This window comes from Tachyglossus aculeatus, chromosome 4, assembly GCF_015852505.1.
Source record: "Tachyglossus aculeatus isolate mTacAcu1 chromosome 4, mTacAcu1.pri, whole genome shotgun sequence".
Classification (NCBI taxonomy): Eukaryota; Metazoa; Chordata; class Mammalia; order Monotremata; family Tachyglossidae; genus Tachyglossus; species Tachyglossus aculeatus.
The window spans coordinates 7,123,711-7,141,900 of NC_052069.1; the positions used below are offsets into that span (position 1 = coordinate 7,123,711).

Below are 18,190 nucleotides of genomic sequence, written 5' to 3' on the forward strand. Positions count from 1 at the left end.
CAAAGCCTGGGCTCTTTCCACCGCTCCACGCTGCTTCTCGTGATTCTTCTTGAGATGAGAGGCACTCCAAGCCTTTCCCGGCCTAGAAGTCGATTTTCTGTTTGCTGAAGAAACCGTGGTTACTCTTCTGCTTAACTTCAACTGTCTTTCATATGGAATTTCCTTTCAAAGCCAAAAAAAATTTTAAAAACCCCATCCGGGTGGGAAGCAAAGAGCAGATGGCAAGTGTACAACCAGCATAGGGTTCGACGTTATCCAGAGGCACTTTGGAAAAACAGAGCTGTCTCTCAGAATCGCTTGAGAAAACAAGTTGATCCAGTGAAGAGATTAGTTCTTGTGGTGTAGCGGATAGAGCCCGGGCCTGGGAATCAGAAGGTCGGGGGTTCTATTCCTGGCTCCATCACTTGGCTGCTGTGTGACCTTGGGCAAGCCACTTCACTTTTTTGGGCCTCAGTTCCCTCATCTCTAAAATAGGGATTGAGACTTGGGAGCTCACAGGGATTGTGTCTAGATTGTGAGCCCGCTGTTGGGTCGGGACCGTCTCTATATGTTGTCAACTTGTACTTCCCAAGCGCTTAGTACAGTGCTCTGCACACAGTAAATGCTCAATAAATACGACTGAATGGATTGTGTCCAGATCAATCAATCAATCAATCAATCGTATTTATTGAGCGCTTACTGTGTGCAGAGCACTGTACTAAGCACTTGGGAAGTACAAGGTGGCAACATATGGAGACAGTCCCTACCCAACAGTGGGCTCACAGTCTAAAAGGGGGAGACACAGAACAAAACCAAACATACTAACAAAATAAAATAATTAGAATAGATGTGTACAAGATAAATAAATAAATGGAGTAATAAATATGTACAAACATATATACAGGTGCTGTGGGGAAGGGAAGGAGGTAAGATGGGGGGATGGAGAGGGGGACGAGGGGGAGAGGAAAGAAGGGGCTCAGTCTGGGAAGGCCTCCTGGAGGAGGTGAGCTCTCAGCAGGGCCTTGAAGGGAGGAAGAGAGCTAGCTTGGCGGATGGGCAGAGGGAGGGCATTCCAGGCCCAGGGGATGACGTGGCCCAGGGGTCGATGGTGGGACAAGCGCTTAGTATAGTGCCTGGCAAATAGTACTCACTTAACAAATAGCACAATCTTTGTTATTATTATCCTTTTGAGTTTTGGACTGGTTGACATCTGTCCCTTCCCATACCACACCCCCATTAGCAGCTTTTTAGACTGTGAGCCCACCTTTTAGACTGTGAGCCCACTGTTGGGTAGGGACTGTCTCTATGTGTTGCCAATTTGTACTTCCCAAGCGCTTAGTACAGTGCTCTGCACATAGTATGCGCTCAATAAATACGATTGATTGATTGATTGATAGCAGCTCAGATCAATCAATACCTCATAATAATTCAATACCCCATAATAATAAAAATAACTGCGGTATTTGTTAAGCACTTACTATGTGCTCACTAGACTGTGAGCCCACTCTTTCTAGACTGTGAGCCCACTGTTGGGTAGGGACCGTCTCTATATGTTGCCAACTTGTACTTCCCAAGCGCTTAGTACAGTGCTCTGCACACAGTAAGCGCTCAATAAATACAATTGAATGAATGAATGAATGGATGCCAGGCACTGTTCTAAGCACCGGGGTGGATACAAGCAAATCAGTTTGGACACAGTCCCTGTCCCATATGGGGCTCACGGTCTCAGTCCCCATTTTACAGATGAGGTAACTGAGGCCCAGAAAAGTGAAGTGACTCGCCTAAGGTGGCACAGCTGACAAGTGGCGGAGCTGGAATTAGAACCCATGAAGTTCTGTCTCGCAGGCCCATGCTCTATCCACTACACCATAAAAAAGACAAAGAGTCAGCCCAGGAGAAGGAGTCAAAACAGAACAACCTCTCTGAAACCTTTTTTTAAAAAATCTGAAAAATAACAAAAACCCACAGACAGGCCGGTCTCTTCATGAAAAGATTTAGGATTCATTGGGTCAAGGATGCATTGATTGGAAAATGAAACAAATAATTAAAAACAACTTTTACCTAGAAGGAGTATTTAGTGAGGATTCGCTGTTACATCTGGGTCAATTTCTCTGTTGGAATACATTGGAAAGAATTAGTGCCCATGTTATAATAAGAGAGATTGAAAGGTATGGTCCTAATAAACACCAAAAGACAAAACAAATCAGCTAATAAAATATATGTAGGAGGATAAAATTATGATCATTAGAATGGAAGCAACTTGACAGGGCATGACAGGTTTACTCTCCCAAGTATGTAGCCCAGTGTTCTGCACCCAGTGGGTGCTCAGACACACCACTGATTGAAAAAGAAATGTTTTAAAGCTCTCGCTAAACCTGCTATTCCCAAACTAGGCCGGGAGATTCCCCAACTCCAGTTTACAGAAGCCAAAATGATTGAGAAATTGCATCCGAATCAATCAATCAATCATATTTATTGGGTGCTTACTGTGTGCAGGGCACTGCATTAAGCTTTCGGGAGAGTACAAACAACAGTGTAACAGACGCATTATCTGCTCACAATGAGCTTACAGTCTAGAGGGGCAGACAGACGTTAAAAGAAATAAATAAATTACAGATAATAATAATAATTAATGATGATGGTATTTGTTAAGCGCTTACTATGTGCAAAGCACTGTTCTAAGCACTGGGGAGGTTACAAGGTGATCAGGTTGTCCCACCGGGGGCTCACAGTTTTAATCCCCATTTTATAGATGAGGTAACTGAGGCCCAGAGAAGTTAAATGACTTGCCCAAGGTCACACAGCTGACAGTTGGCGGATCCGGGATTTGAACCCATGACTTCTGACTCCAAAGCCTGGGCTCTTTCCACTGAGCCATGCTGATATGTTCCTAAGTGTTGCGGTGTTGGGGGAGGGGGTGGTAAACTAAAGGGAGCAAGTCATGGTGACTGAGAAGGGAGTGGGAATATGTTGCCGAATTGTACTTCCCAAGCGCTTAGTACAGTGCTCTGCACACAGTAAGCGCTCAATAAATACGACTGAATGAATGAATGAAAATAAGGGCTTGGTCAGGAAAGTTCTCTTGAATATGAGCATATGATTATAACGATGATGATACTAATAATCATCATTAGTAGTTATTAATTAAGCATTCATTATGTGCTAAGCACTGTACTAAACTCTGGGGTAAGAATAATAACAACAACAATGGTATTTGTTAAGTGATTACTTAGTGTCAGGCACTGTTCTAAGCACTGGAGTAGATACATGATAATAGGGCTGGACACAGTCCCTGTCCCACGTAGGGCTCACAGTCTTAGTCCCCTTTTTACAGATGAAGAAACTGAGGCACAGAGAAGTGAAGTGACTTCAAAGCTCTACATCATCTTGCCCCCTCCTACCTCACCTTTCTTCTCTCCTTCTCCATCCCAGCCCACACACTCCGCTTCTCTGATGCTGCTCACCTCCTCACTGGGCCTCATTCTCACCTGCCCCACCCTCAACCCCTGGCCCACGTCCTACCTCTGGCCCGGAATGCCCTCCCTCCTCATATCTGCCAAACAATCACATTTCCCCCCTTCAAAGCCCTACTGAAGGCTCACCTCCTCCAAGAGGCCTTCCCAGACTTACCCCTCCTTTTTCCTCTGTTCTCCCTCCCCTCCCCATCACCCCGACTCACTCCCTTCACTCTACCCATCCTCTCCCAGCCCCACAGCACTTGTGTATATATGTACACATCTATAATTCTATTTATTTATATGAATGATGTGTATATATCTATAATTCTATTCATTCATATTGATGCTATCGATGCTTGATTACTTGTTTTTGATGCCTGTCTCCTCTCTTCTAGACTATGAGCCCGTTGTAGGCAGGGATTTTCTCTATTTCTTGATGAATTATGCTTTCCAAGCGCTTAGTATAGTGCTCTGCACACAGTAAGTGCTCAATGAATACAACTGAATGAATGAATTACTCAATGTCAATCAATCAATCAATCAATCAATCAATCGTATTTATTGAGCGCTTACTATGTGCAGAGCACTGTACTAAGCGCTTGGGAAGTACAAATTGGCATCACATAGAGACAGTCCCTACCCAACAGTGGGCTCACAGTCTAAAAGGGGAGACAGAGAACAAAACCAAACATACTAACAAAATAAAATAAATAGAATAGATATGTACAAGTAAAATAAATAAATAAATAGAGTAATAAATATGTACAAACATATACATATATACAGATGCTGTGGGGAAGGGAAGGAGGTAAGATGAGGGGGATGGAGAGGGGGATGAGGGGGAGAGGAAGGGGCTCAGTCTGGGAAGGCCTCCTGGAGGAGGTGAGCTCTCAGTAGGGCCTTGAAGGGAGGAAGAGAGCTAGCTTGGCGGATGGGCAGACGGAGGGTATTCCAGGCCCGGGGGATGACGTGGGCCGGGGTCGATGGTGGGACAGGCGAGAACGAGGCACGGTGCCACCTGTCACACAAGCAGACAGGTGGCAAAGCCTGGGCTCTAGCCACTAATCATTCATTCATTCAATCATATTTACTGAGTGCTTACTGTGTGCAGAGCACTGTACTACACGCTTATCAGGTCCCATATGATGCTCAAAGGGTAAGTAGGAGGGAGAACAGGTATCGAATCCCTATTCTGTGAATGAGAGAACTGAGGCATAGAGAAGTTAGGTGACTTGCCTGAATCACCCAGCAAATTTGTAGCAGGAGCCAAGATTAGAAATGCAGGTCCTCTGACTCCCAGGACTGCTCTTTCCACTAAGCCACCCTGCTTCCCTACGCCTCCCAAGGACTCCATAAAGTCAGGCATCTCTGAGCATCTTGGGGGTAGAGAGTGAGTGTTTGTAATTCTACTACATAATAACAACAGCTGGGGTATTTATTAAGCGCTTACTATGTGCCAGGCACAGTAGCAAATTGGAGTAGATGCAGCGTAATTCGGCTGAGCACAGTTCCTAACCCAAATTGAATTCATAGGCTAAGAAGGTGAGAGAAGTAGAATTGAATCCCCATTTTACAGATGAGGAATCAATCATATTTATTTGTTCATTCATATATTTATTGAGTGCTTACTGTGTGCAGAGCACTGTACTAAGTGCTTCTATTGAGCGATAAGCCTGTGCAGAGCACTGTACTAAGTTTTGGGCAAGTCACTTCACTTCTCCGTGCCTCAGTTACCACATCTGTAAAATGGGGATTGAGGCTGTGAGCCCTATAGGGGACAGGGACTGTTTCCAATCTGATTTGCTTGTATCCAACCCAGAGCGCCTGACATATATTAAGTGCTTAACAGATACCATAATTATTATTATTACCATAGAACAATGTAACAGTTTTTCATTCATTCAATTGTATTTAATAATAATAATAATAATAATGGCATTTATTAAGTGCTTACTATGTGCAAAGCACTGTTCTAAGCACTAGGGAGGATACAAGGTGATCAGGTTGTCCCACGGGGGGCTCACAGTCTTAATCCTCATTTTACAGATGAAGGAACTGAGGCTCAGAGAAGTTAAGTGACTTGCCCAAAGTCACACAGCTGATAATTGGTGGAGTCGGGATTTGAACCCATGACCTCTGACTCCAAAGCCCGGGCTCTTTCCACTGAGCCACGCTGCTTCTTTAAGTGCTTTATGTGTCATGCACTGTTCTAGAAGCAGCAGGGTATACTAGATAGAGCACGGATCTAGGAGTCACAAGGTCATGGGTTCTAATCCTGTCTCTGCCATTTGTCTGCTATGTGACCTTGGGCAAGTCACTTCACTTCTCTGGGCCTTAGTTACCTCATCTGTAAAGTGGGGATTGAGACAGTAAGCCCCATGGGGGACAGAGACTGTGTCCAACCTGATTTGCTTTGTATCCACCCCAGTGCTTAGTGCAGTTCTTGGTAATAATAATAATGATGATGGCATTTATTAAGCGCCTACTATGTGCAAAGCACTGTTCTAAGCACTGGGGAGGTTACAAGGTGATCAGGTTGTCCCACCGGGGGCTCCCAGTCTTAATCCCCATTTTACAGATGAAGGAACTGAGGCTCAGGGAAGTTAAGTGACTTGCCCAAAGTCACACAGCTGATAATTGGTGGAGCTGGGATTTGAACCCATGACCTCTGACTCCAAAGCCCGTGCTCTCTTCCACTGAGCCACGCTGCTTCTCTGAAACATGCTGCTTCTCAGTACATAGTAAGCATTTAACAAAGAGGAGGAGGAGGAGGAGGAGGAGGAGGAGGAGGAGGAGGAGGAGAAGGAGGAGGAGGAGGGGTATACTTCTAAACTCTGAGGTAGATACAAGTTAATAAGATTGGGCACAGTCCCTGCCTCACATAGGGCTCACAGTTTTAATCCCCATTTAACAGATGAGGTAACTGAGGCATAGAGAAGGGAAGTGACTTGCCCAAGGTCATACAGCAGACAAGTGGTGGAGCTGGGATTAGAACCCTGATCCTCTGACACCCAGGCCCAAGCAGCGTGGCTCAGTGGAAAGAGCCCGGGCTTTGGAGTCAGAGGTCATGGGTTCAAATCCCAGCTCTGCCAATTGTCAGCTGTGTGACCTTGGGCAAGTCACTTAGCTTCTCTGTGCCTCAGTGACCTCATCTGTAAAATGGGGATTAAGACTGTGAGCCCCACACGGGACAATCTGATCACCTTGTACCCTCCCCGGCGCTTAGAACAGTGCTTTGCACATAGTAAGCACTTAACAAATGCCATCATTATTATTATTATTATTTCCATTAAGGTGCACTGCTTCCTTTGGAAGTGAAACACTGGATTCTTCTCCTTAGTACATTTTGCATCTAACAGAGACAACCCCACTTAATTATATTTGATTTGACCTTGTCAAATGTAAAAATCCTTGATTACTATTTGAAAAGTATAACCAATAGCGTCTCTTCTGCTCCTGATTCACAGAATTCCCCGGTGACAGGATATTTCCTTGACTTACGTCTTGGTTCAATAACCACTGAAACATCCTGCGGACCGCCAACTTTTGAAGATGAATTCAAGATGCAATTTAGGAAATTTGCTCTTCCCCAGGTGGTCACAGATCTGGTTGTCAGCTGGCCTGTCACCAGTCCAAAACCAGAGGAGATAAGAGGAGAGGGTTGGGTAAAAAGTCATCTGGAATTCTTCAGGGCCAGCCAGGAATCCTCCACCTCCTCCACTTCCCAGCTTCGGTGTTGAAAGTCAATCAATAATATTTACTGAGCACTTTCTCTGTGAGCCCACAGACTGTGGGCCCACTGTTGGGTAGGGACTGTCTCTATATGTTGACAACTTGTACTTCCCAAGTGCTTAGTACAGTGCTCTGCACACAGTAAGCGCTCAATAAATACGATTGATTAATTGACTTCTCTGTGCAGAACAATGAACTCTCCCCTGGAGATTACACTGAATTAGTAGACAAGATCCCTGCCTTCAGAGAGCCTACAATCTAATCAATGCTAGCGTCTTATGCTGTCGAGTCATCTCCGGCCTGTAACGATGCCATGGACGCACCTCTCCCAGAATGACCCACCTCCATCTGCGATCATTCCGGTAGTGGATCCACAGAGCTTTCTTGGGAAAAATCCAGAAGTGGTTTACCATCGCCTCCTGCCACACGGTAACTGGAGTCTATGCCCTCGCCTCTCTCCTGTGCCGCTGCTGCCCAGCACGGGAATTTTGACTTGTAGGAGATTGCCTGCCACTCACTAGCCACTAGCCAAGCTAGGAATGGCTCTGCTTCACTCTCCCTCCTTTAGTTGGACTGGTTAGAGGACTGGGAATTCTCCAGGTGCGACACTGAGAGGGAAAATCTAATCAATGGACTGTATTTATTGAGCGTTTTCTCTGTGCAGAACGCTGAACCTGCCACTGAAGAGTACAACAGAATTAGTAGACATGATCCCTGCCCTCAGAGAGCCTTCAATCAAATCAATCAACACTATTTATCAAGCAATTCCTCTGTATAGAAAAGTAGGAAATACGACAGAGTTAGTAGCTTCAGCATGGCCTAGAAGATAGAGCAGGGGGCCTCTGAGCCCATTGTGGGCAGGGATTGTCTCTCTTTATTGCTATATTGTACTTTCCACGCACTTAGTACAGTGCTTTGCACACACTAAGTGCTCAGTCAATACACTTGCATGAATGAATGAAAGGACCTGGGTTCTAAACCCGGCTTTGCTGCTTGTCTGCTGTGTGACCTTGGGTAAATCACTTCACTCTTCTGGGCCTCAGGGACCTCATCTTTAAAATGAGGATTAAGATCACGAGTCCCAGGTAGAACAGGGGCTGTGTTCAACCCGATTTGCTTGGATCCACTCAAGAACTTCAGTGGCTGTCACATAGTAGGCACTCAAAAGTACCACAGTTTTTTTTTATTTAGACATGATCTCTGTCTTCTTAGACAGACAGTAACATGTTATAAGAAGGGAGAAGCAAGAGCATGTAAATATTAATACCCAAGGTCCTCCCGAGGTTGTAGTGGAGAGAAAAAGTTCTTAGTTGACATGGAAGTTCTAGAGAAGCGGGAGCGGGAAAATAGGATGTGGAGATGAGAACTTTGTCAGAGGAACTGGAGATTACCACAAATCTGCTGTGGGACCTTGGGCAAGTCACTTCACTTCTCTGTGCCTCGGTTCCCTCATCTGGAAAATGGGGATGGAAACTGTGAGCCCCACGTGGGACAGGGACTGTGTCCAACCTGATTTGCTTGTATCCACCCCAGCCCTTAACTGGAGAGGGACCACAGAAGGGAAATCTGATTAGACAAATGAAAAATTTAAACCTATATTGCCAAAGGAACAGTGTTTTATTTGGAGAATGAATCATGCACAGTTATCTAGAGGGAAGCAGTGTGGCTTAGTGGGAAGAGCATAGGCTTGGGAGTCAAAGGTCGGGGGTTCTAATCCCAGCTCCACCACTTGTCAGCTATGTGACTTGGGGCAAGTCACCTCACTTCCCTGTGCCTCAGTTACCTCATCTGTAAAATGAGGATTAAGACTGTGAGCCCTATGTGGGACAACCTGATTATCTTGTCGGTTAGCACTCCCCTTGAGAAGGATGGAAGAGGTCCTAGTGGCCTTTACAACACATATATGGTTAAGGCATTGCCACCTACTTCGTGGCATCTAACCAAGTTTTTAGAGAAGCAGCATGACTTAGCGGAAAGAGCACGGGTTTGGTAGTCAGAGGTCATGGGTTCTAATCCTGACTCTGCCACTTACATCACTTTGGGCAAGTCACTTCACTTCTCTGGGCCTCAGTTCCCTCATCTGTAAAATGGGGATTAAGACTGTGAGCCCCGTGTGGGACAACCTGATTACCTTGTCTCTACCCCAGCCCTTAGAACAGTGCTTGGCACATAGTAAGCACTTAACAAATACCATCATTATTATTATTATTAATCTAATCTGCCACTTGAACGCTTGTCCTTGGACAAGTTACTTCTCTGTGCCTCTGTGTCCTCAACTGTACTCCCTCCCTTTCAATCAATCAATCAATCAATCCTATTTATTGAGAATTTACTGTGTGCAGAGCATTGTACTAAGCGCTTGGGAAGTACAAGTTGCACTTGGGAAGTACAAGTTGCACTTGGGAAGTACAAGTTGCACTTGGGAAGTACAAGTTCTTCTTGTCTTGGGATTCAGACAGTGAATCCCATATGGGACAGAGACTGTGTCTGATCTGCTTATATTGCATCCACCCCAGTGCTTAGGCAGTGTGTGTCAGTCAGTAAGCACTTAATAAATATCATTATCATTATTATTATCGTCCATCCCCAAAATACTTAGTTACATAATTCATCTTAATGGGAAAATTGATGTTTCCAAAGTTCTTTGTTTCTTGTTCTACCTTGAGAAATATTCCTGGTTTGACATCAATTATGTATTCATAAAATTTACAGTGTATTCAGTTTTCAAAGTGCAACTGTCTGGAACTTCATATAGGTCATAAAAGAAAAATAAATACTAACTGAAAAAGAACACTTCAAAAAAATTCTTGTTTCCAATGGCTCAGTAGATTATTGAGAGCCTGGAAAAAAGTGCCTAAAAGGTTTGCGGTTGCTAGCTAGAGTTCCTCATACCTCATCTCACTAGAGAGGCAAGGACATACTTAGATAAGCTCATTATGGGTAGGGAACGTGTCTGCTAATTCTGGTGTACTTTCCCAAGTGCTTAGTACAGTGTTCTGCACATAGTGTGGCTCAGTAAATACCACTAAATGATTTAACTATGACTTAAGAACTTTTCTGTGTTCACAGTCTCTTCCCTTCTAAGGAATCATCCATGTGCAGAGCACTGAACCTTGTTCTTGGAAGAGTAAAATAATCACAATCCCTGCCCTCTAGGCATTCATTCATTCATTCATTCAATCGTATTTATTGAGCGCTTACTGTGTGCAGAGCACTGTACTAAGCGCTTGGGAAGTACAAATCGGCAACATGTAGAGACGGTCCCTACCACAAGTTCATTCATATTTTATGGTATTTGTTAAGTGTTTACTATGTGCCAGGCACTGTACTGAGCACTGGGGTAGATGCAAGCTCCTCAGGTTGGACACAGTCCCTGTCCCACACAGGGCTCATAGTTGTAATCCCTGTTCCCAGATGAGAAAACCACGACACAGAGATGTGACTGGCCCAAGGTCGCACAGCAGACACGTGGAGGAGTCAGGATTAGAATCCAGGCCCGGGCTCTATCCATTAGGCCAAGTTGCTTCTTAAGTTAGCAGAAGAGGCAGATACTAAAATACACTACAGAAAGGAAGAAGCAATAGAGTGTAAAGCCATGGATGAAAGTGCTAGGAGGTTTTTTAGTTGTTGCTTTGTGTGTGTGTGTGTGTGTGTGAGAGAGAGAGAGAGAGAGAGAGAGAGAGAGAGAGAGAGAGAGAAAGTGGGAGAGTAAGTGTGTGCATTGGGCAGGGACTGCGGGGAAGGTCATGAGTTCTAATTCCAGCTGCTGCCCGGATTATCTTTGTCCAGAAACGCTCTGGACATATTACTCCCCTCCTCAAAAACCTCCAATGGCTACCGATCAATCTGCGCATCAGGCAGAAACTCCTCACCCTGGGCTTCAAGGCTGTCCATCACCTCGCCCCCTCCTACCTCACCTCCCTTCTCTCCTTCTACTGCCCAGCCCGCACCCTCCGCTCCTCCACCGCTAATCTCCTCACTGTACCTCGCTCTCGCCTGTCCCGCCATCGACCCCCGGCCCACGTCATCCCCCGGGCCTGGAATGCCCTCCCTCTGCCCATCCGCCAAGCTAGCTCTCTTCCTCCCTTCAAGGCCCTGCTGAGAGCTCACCTCCTCCAGGAGGCCTTCCCAGACTGAGCCCCTTCTTTCCTCTCCCCCTTGTCCCCCTCTCCATCCCCGTCTTACCTCCTTCCCTTCCCCACAGCACCTGTATATATGGATATATGGTTGTACATATTTATTACTCTGTTTATTTATTTATTTATTTATTTTACTTGTACATTTCTAGCCTACTTATTTTATTTTGTTGGTATGTTTGGTTCTGTTCTCTGTCTCCCCCTTTTAGACTGTGAGCCCACTGTTGGGTAGGGACTGTCTCTATGTGATGCCAATTTGTACTTCCCAAGCGCTTAGTACAGTGCTCTGCACATAGTAAGCGCTCAATAAATACGATTGATTGATTGATTGATTGATTGTCTGCTGTGAGACCTTGGGCAAGTGGCTTTACTTCTCTGTGCCTCAGTTACCTCACTCATTCATTCATTCAATCGTATTTATTGAGCGCTTACTGTGTGCAGAGTACTGTACTAAGTGCTTGGGAAGTACAAGTTGGCAACATATAGAGACGGTCCCCACCCAACAGCGGGCTTACAGTCTAGAATGTCAAATGGGGATTGAGACTGTGAACCCCATGTGGGACGGGGACTGTAACCAACCCAATTTGCTTGTATCTACCCCAGCACTTAGTACAGCGTGGCTCAGTGGAAAGAGCACGGGCTTTGGAGTCAGAGTTCATGGGTTCAAGTCCCGGCTCTGTCAACTGTCAGCTGTGTGACTTTGGGCAAGTCACTTAACTTCTCTGTGCCTCAGTTACCTCATCTGTAAAATGGGGATTAAGATTGTGAGCACCGCGTGGGACAACCTGATCACCTTGTAACCTCCCCGGCGCTTAGAACAGTGCTTTGCACATAGTAAGCGCTTAATAAATGCCATTATTTATTTTTATTTTTTTACAGTGCCTGGCACATGGTAAGCGCTTAACCAATTCCATAATTATTATTATCATGATTAAAGCATTGCAGCATCTGTCTCCCCAGCTAGATTGTAAATTCCTGGAGGGTAGGGATTATTGATTGCCTTCCCCTCCTCAGGCTGGTACTCTGGGGTGGAGAGGTGAGCCCAGCATGGACACTAATACGGAGTGCCATGCATAGAGCCTTGGCTGCCCCGGGGCAACCCCAGGTAGCTTCTAACATCCAAGCGCTTAGTACAGTGCTCTGCACATAGTAAGCGCTCAATAAATACGATTGATGAGTCCTGCTCCGAGGCAAATTTTCCCCTGTTCCTTTGCCTCCCTGGCTCCAAACAGTAGTCAGGTTTGAGCTCCACCCTGGTGTGGGGAGATTCAAGCCACCTCATTGCCCCCGTGGTCCAAGGAGGACCAGCATCGCAGCGAGGGGGCTCCCCAATGCCTTGATGTTTTGTTCTCTGTCCCCCCTTTTAGACTGTGAGCCCACTGTTGGGTCGGGACTGTCTCTATACGTTGCCAACTTGTACTTCCCAAGCGCTTAGTACAGTGCTCTGCACACAGTAAGCGCTCAATAAATACGATTGATTGATTGATTGCCCCCATTTCTGCCCACCCCGGCCCAGGCCACATGGTTGTAAGATGGCGGCTCGGGCCCTGAGGCGGAGATCGATGGCCCGTTGGAGGAGGGACGAAGAGCGATGGACGGAGACCTCAGTGGTGCAGGAGGCAAGACGGCAGGCTACAGAGCCAGAGGTTGGGGGTTCTAATCCCACCTTGGGGGGGTGGCTATGAGAAATTGAAATTTCCTTCTGGACTATGAGCCCACTGTTGGGTAGGGACCGTCTCTATATGTTGCCAACTTGTACTTCCCAAGCGCTTAGTACAGTGCTCTGCACACAGTAAGCGCTCAATAAATACGACTGAATGAATGAACGGAGACCACTGGAGAACGAGGGATGCCCACTTCCTGCTCAATAATAATACTAATAATGGTATTTGTTAAGCATTTACTATGTGCAAAGCACTGTTCTAAGCACTGGGGAGGTTAGAAGGTGATCAGGTTGTCCGCTGTAGGGCTCACAGTTTTAATCCCCATTTTACAGATGAGGTAGCTGAGGCACAGAGAAGTGAAGTGACACAGCTGACAGTTGGCAGAGCCGGGATTTGAACCTATGACCTCTGACTCCAAAGCCCGTGTTCTTTCCACTGAGCCACGCTGCTTCTCCAACTGCCAGTGAGAAGCGGCGGAAGTTGACGGACAGCGGGGGACTGAGGAGGGTGGGCTCCTGTGGGAGCATCCTCGCAGCGTGGCTCAGTGGAAAGAGCCCGGGCTTTGGAATCAGAGGTCATGAGTTCAAATCCCGGCTCTGCCAACTGTCAGCTGTGTGACTTTGGACAAGTCACATCACTTCTCTGGGCCTCAGTGACCTAATCTGGAAAATGGGGATTAAAATTGTGTGACAATCTGATCACCTTGTAACCTCCCCAGTGCTTAGAACAGTGCTTGGCACATAGTAAACGCTTAACAAATACCAACATTATTATTCCAGCGCTTAGAACAGTGCTCCAGCGCTTAGAACAGTGCTTTGCACATAGTAAGCGCTTAATAAATACCATCATTATTATTATTATTATAAGGCCGAGGCCAACTGCTGCCTGGCTCAAACACGGGCGGCCTCAGGCCCAGTAAAGGATGTGTTCAAACCCTGCCCGTGAAAGCCACCTGCACTGAGTGTGCGAATAAACACTTAGAACAGTGATTTGCACATGGTAAATGCTTAACAAATACCACCATTATAATTATTAAATAAACGATGGTATTTCATTCATTCAATCATATTTATTGAGTGCTTATTGTATGCAGAGCACTATACTAAGCACTTGGAGAGTACAATTCGGTATTTGTTAAGTGCCTACTATGTCCCAGACACTTTTTTTAATGGCATTTATTAAGTGCTTACTATGTACTGTTCTAAGTGCTGGGGAGGTTACAAGGTGATCAGGTTGTCCCATGGGGGGGCTCACAGTCTTAATCCCCATTTTACAGATGAGGTAACTGAGGCACATAGAAGTTAAGTGACTCGCCCAAAGTCACACAACTGACAAGTGGCAGAGCCAGGATTTGAACCCATGACCTCTGACTCCAAAGCCCAGGCTCAGGCTGCTTCTCTGTTCTAATCGCTGGGGTGGATACAAGCAGATCAAGTTGGACACAGTCCCTGTCCCACCTGGGGCTCACGGTCTCCATCCCCATTTTGACAGATGAAGTGACTGAGGCATGGGGAAATCAAGCAACTTGCCCAAGTTCACACAGCAGGCAAGTGGCAGATCCGGGATTAGAACCCAGGTCCTTCTGACTCTCAGGCCTGTCCTTTATTCATTCGTTCAATCGCATTTATTGAGCGCTTACTATGTGCAGAGCACTGTACTAAGCACTTGGGAAGTACAAGTTGGCAACATATAGAGACAGTCCCTACCCAACAGTGGGCTCACAGTCTAGAAGGGGGAAACCGAGAACAAAACAAAACATATTGACAAAATAAAATGAATAGAATAAATATGTACAAGTATCATCATCAATCGTATTTATTGAGCACTCACTGTGTGCAGAGCACTGTACTAAGTGCTTAAGTATGTACAATATGTCCACGTCCATGGACACGGCCATGTCCCACAAGGGGCTCACAGTCTCAATCCCCATTCTACAGATGCGATAACTGAAGCCCAGAGAAGTGAACTGACTTGCCCAAGGTCACACAGCAGAGAAGCGGCAGAGCCGGCGTTAGAACCCAGGTCCTTCTGCCTCTCAGTCCCCTGCTCTATCCACCAGGCCACACTGCTTCTCTTAGGACCCGTGTTAGCATAAATGAGTCCATCAGTGGTATTTATTGAGTGCTGACTCTGAACCAATCAATCAATCAATCAATTGTATTTATTGAGCGCTTACTGTGTGCAGAGCACTGTACTAAGGTACTAACAGTTCTAAGCGCAGAGATGAGGTAACTGAGGCCCAGAGAAGTGAAGTGACTTGTCCAAAGTCACCCAGCTGACAATTGGCGGGGCCGGGATTTGAACCCATGACCTCTGACTCCAAAGCCCGGGCTCATTCCACTGAGCCACGATGCTCCTCAGTCTTCATCCCTACTTATTACGTATTTATTCTACTTATTACATATTTATTCTATTTATTTTATTTTGTTCACATGTTTTGTTCTGTTGTCCGTCTCCCCCTTCTAGACTGTGAGCCCACTGTTGGGTAGGGCCCGTCTCTAGATGTTGCCAACTTGTACTTCCCAAGCGCTTAGTACAGTGCTCTGCACACAGTAAGCGCTTAATAAATACGATTGAATGAATGAATGAATACTAAGCACTTGGGAAGTACAAGTTGGCAACATATAGAGACAGTCCCTACCCAATAGTGGGCTCACATCTAAAAGATCAGCGTACTAAGCGCTTGACAGAGTTCAGTGCAACACGTTGGAAGCTCCTCATGGGCAGGAATCTATTGTACTGAACTGTCCCAAACGCTTAGGACAGCACTCTACAAATGGTAAGCGCTCAATAAATACCATTGACTGTATCAAATGACGACTGTTTTCTAGATAGGGGCAATTCTGAGTTACTTTCTCCCACCCTCTCCCACTGTGATGTAGGGCTCAGTCTGGTCTCGGGGAGTAGTTGGAAATCAAAGCAAACAAATATCCACTTGACTGCAATTTAACATGAGACTTCATTATGAAACTGAAGCTGACACCGAATATTAGAAACACGTTCACGAAGGTTTGATGACCGAAACCGATACACAAGGCATCAATAAAGTAGCCACTAAACCACAATCAATATGTTCTTAATAGTCGATCGGTATACGCTTAACTTTGACTGTTGAGGTTATTAAATCTAAATTAAAAGCACACTGAAGCTTCTTAACTTGAAAAAATAAATTCCGAGTTCTGACAGGCCCTCTTCACCAGAAGGGTGGCCATTATTTTTCCAACAGAATTGTTCAACAACCTCAGTGCAGGACAGAGTTCTAAAACAACACAGTTAAGGTCTGGTGGGTATTACTTGAACGGATCTATTCTTTTTCTGTGGGTTTCTGAAGCTCTTGGAAATAACTGGAGCAAACAGGATTTAACATTTGAATGTTTTCATTCTTACGAGTGCTCGCTGAATGGTTAGTGGCATGGCTTAGGGGAGAGAGTTTGGTTTTAGGAGTCAGAAGGACCTAGGTTCTAATCCCGGCTCTGCCACTGGTGGAAAGAGCCTGGGCTTGAGAGTCAGAGGTCATGGGTTCTAATCCTGCCTCCGCCACTTGTCAGCTGTGTGACTTTGGGCAAGTCACTTAAATTCTCTGTGTCTGTTATCTCTTCTGTAAAATGGGGATTAAGACTGTAAGCCCCACATGGGAGAACCTGATTACCTTGTAACCAGCCCAGCGCTTAGAACAGTGCTTGGCACATAGTAAGCGCTTAACAAATACCATTTTCATCATCATCATGGGTTCTAATCCTGCCTCCGCCACTTGTCAGCTGTGCGACTTTGGGCAAGTCACTTAAATTCTCTGTGTCTCAGTTATCTCTTCTGTAAAATGGGGATTAAGACTGTGAGCCCCACATGGGACAACCTGATTACCTTGTAACTACCCCAGCGCTTAGAACAGTGCTTGGCACATAGTAAGCGCTTAACAAATACCATTTTCATCATCATCAACTAACTTCTTTGTGCCTCAGTTTCCTCAATGACAAAATGGGGATTCAATCCCTGTTGTCCCTCCTGCTTAGTCTGTAAACCCCATGTGGGATTCCTCAATGATCATGTATCTACCCCAGGGCTTACAACAGTGCTTGACACATAGCCTGGCAAATACCATTAAAAAAATGGCTTGGCATAAACCATAAAAAATGACAGAAGTTATCACAGGAGTGACTATCCTTTCCATTACTTCCACCCCCTCCAGCAGAGGTTCATCTTGGAAAAAATGGAGGTTCATTCAAAAATGAGGCCCATCTGGGAAGGATGCTTTCATAGCACCAGTGCTTTCCACCCCAGATTTCAAGAGATCGATTTTCAGGAGGCAAACCTGGTCAATATCTACATGCCGTTAAATCTTTGCCCACATCTTTTCTTGAAAATGGGACTTGTTAAGCACTTACTATGTGCCACGCACTGTTCTAAACACTAGGATAGATAGGAGTTCATCAGGCTGGACCCAGTCCCTGTTCCTCATGGGGCTCACACGGTAAGTAAGGGAGAGTAGGATTTAATCCTCATTTTACACAGGGAAGTGGAAAATTTAATTAACTCTCCCAAGGTCACACAGGAGGTAAGTGGCAGAGAACACAGGTTCTCTGGCTCCCGGCCCTTGATCTTTCCAAAAGGGCCTGCTGCTTCCATGATGCCAAGAAAACACTTGAGAAAAGGAACCATAGGGGCCCTTAAGCATAGTCATTAAATTAAGGTGGAAACTGGATTTGTCTCCAAGTACAGGAAATTTCATCAAAATATGTCTCAAACAACCAGGAGCTGGTAATTTTGAGGAGGCAATTGTACCACAAATATTCCATAATTAGTTGCTAATGGCAAGGGGCCTACATTCTTCACCTGGGGGGGGGGGGGGGGGTCAATAGATCAAGTATCCTCTCTAAACTGTAAGCTTGTTGTGGGCAGGGAAAGTCATTGTTTATTGTTGAATTGTACTCTCCCAAGATTGATTTACTGTGTACAGAGCACTGTACCAAGCATTTGGGAAAGTAGAAAACAATAGAGTTTGTAGACATGATTCCACCATCAAGGAACTTACAACCTATCTTTCAAAAAACCAAAATGTCTGGAAAGGAACCTCAGTCGATCGATGGTATTTCTAGAGGGCTTATTCTAGAGAAGCAGCGTGGCTCAGTGGAAAGAGCACGGGCTTTGGAGTCAGAGGTCATGGGTTCGAATTCCAACTCTGCCACATGTCTGCTGTGTGACCTTGGGCAAGTCACTTAACTTC

General features: G+C 45.5%; 1 protein-coding gene and 1 pseudogene across 4 annotated transcripts in view; one reads left to right on the plus strand and one right to left on the minus strand.

Moving 5' to 3' along the window:
* Positions 1 to 18,190, minus strand: part of SORCS2 (sortilin related VPS10 domain containing receptor 2) — a 1,193,773-nt gene that overhangs the window by 803,959 nt on the left and 371,624 nt on the right. The window lies entirely within an intron of this gene.
* Positions 9,012 to 9,121, plus strand: LOC119927585 (annotated as a pseudogene).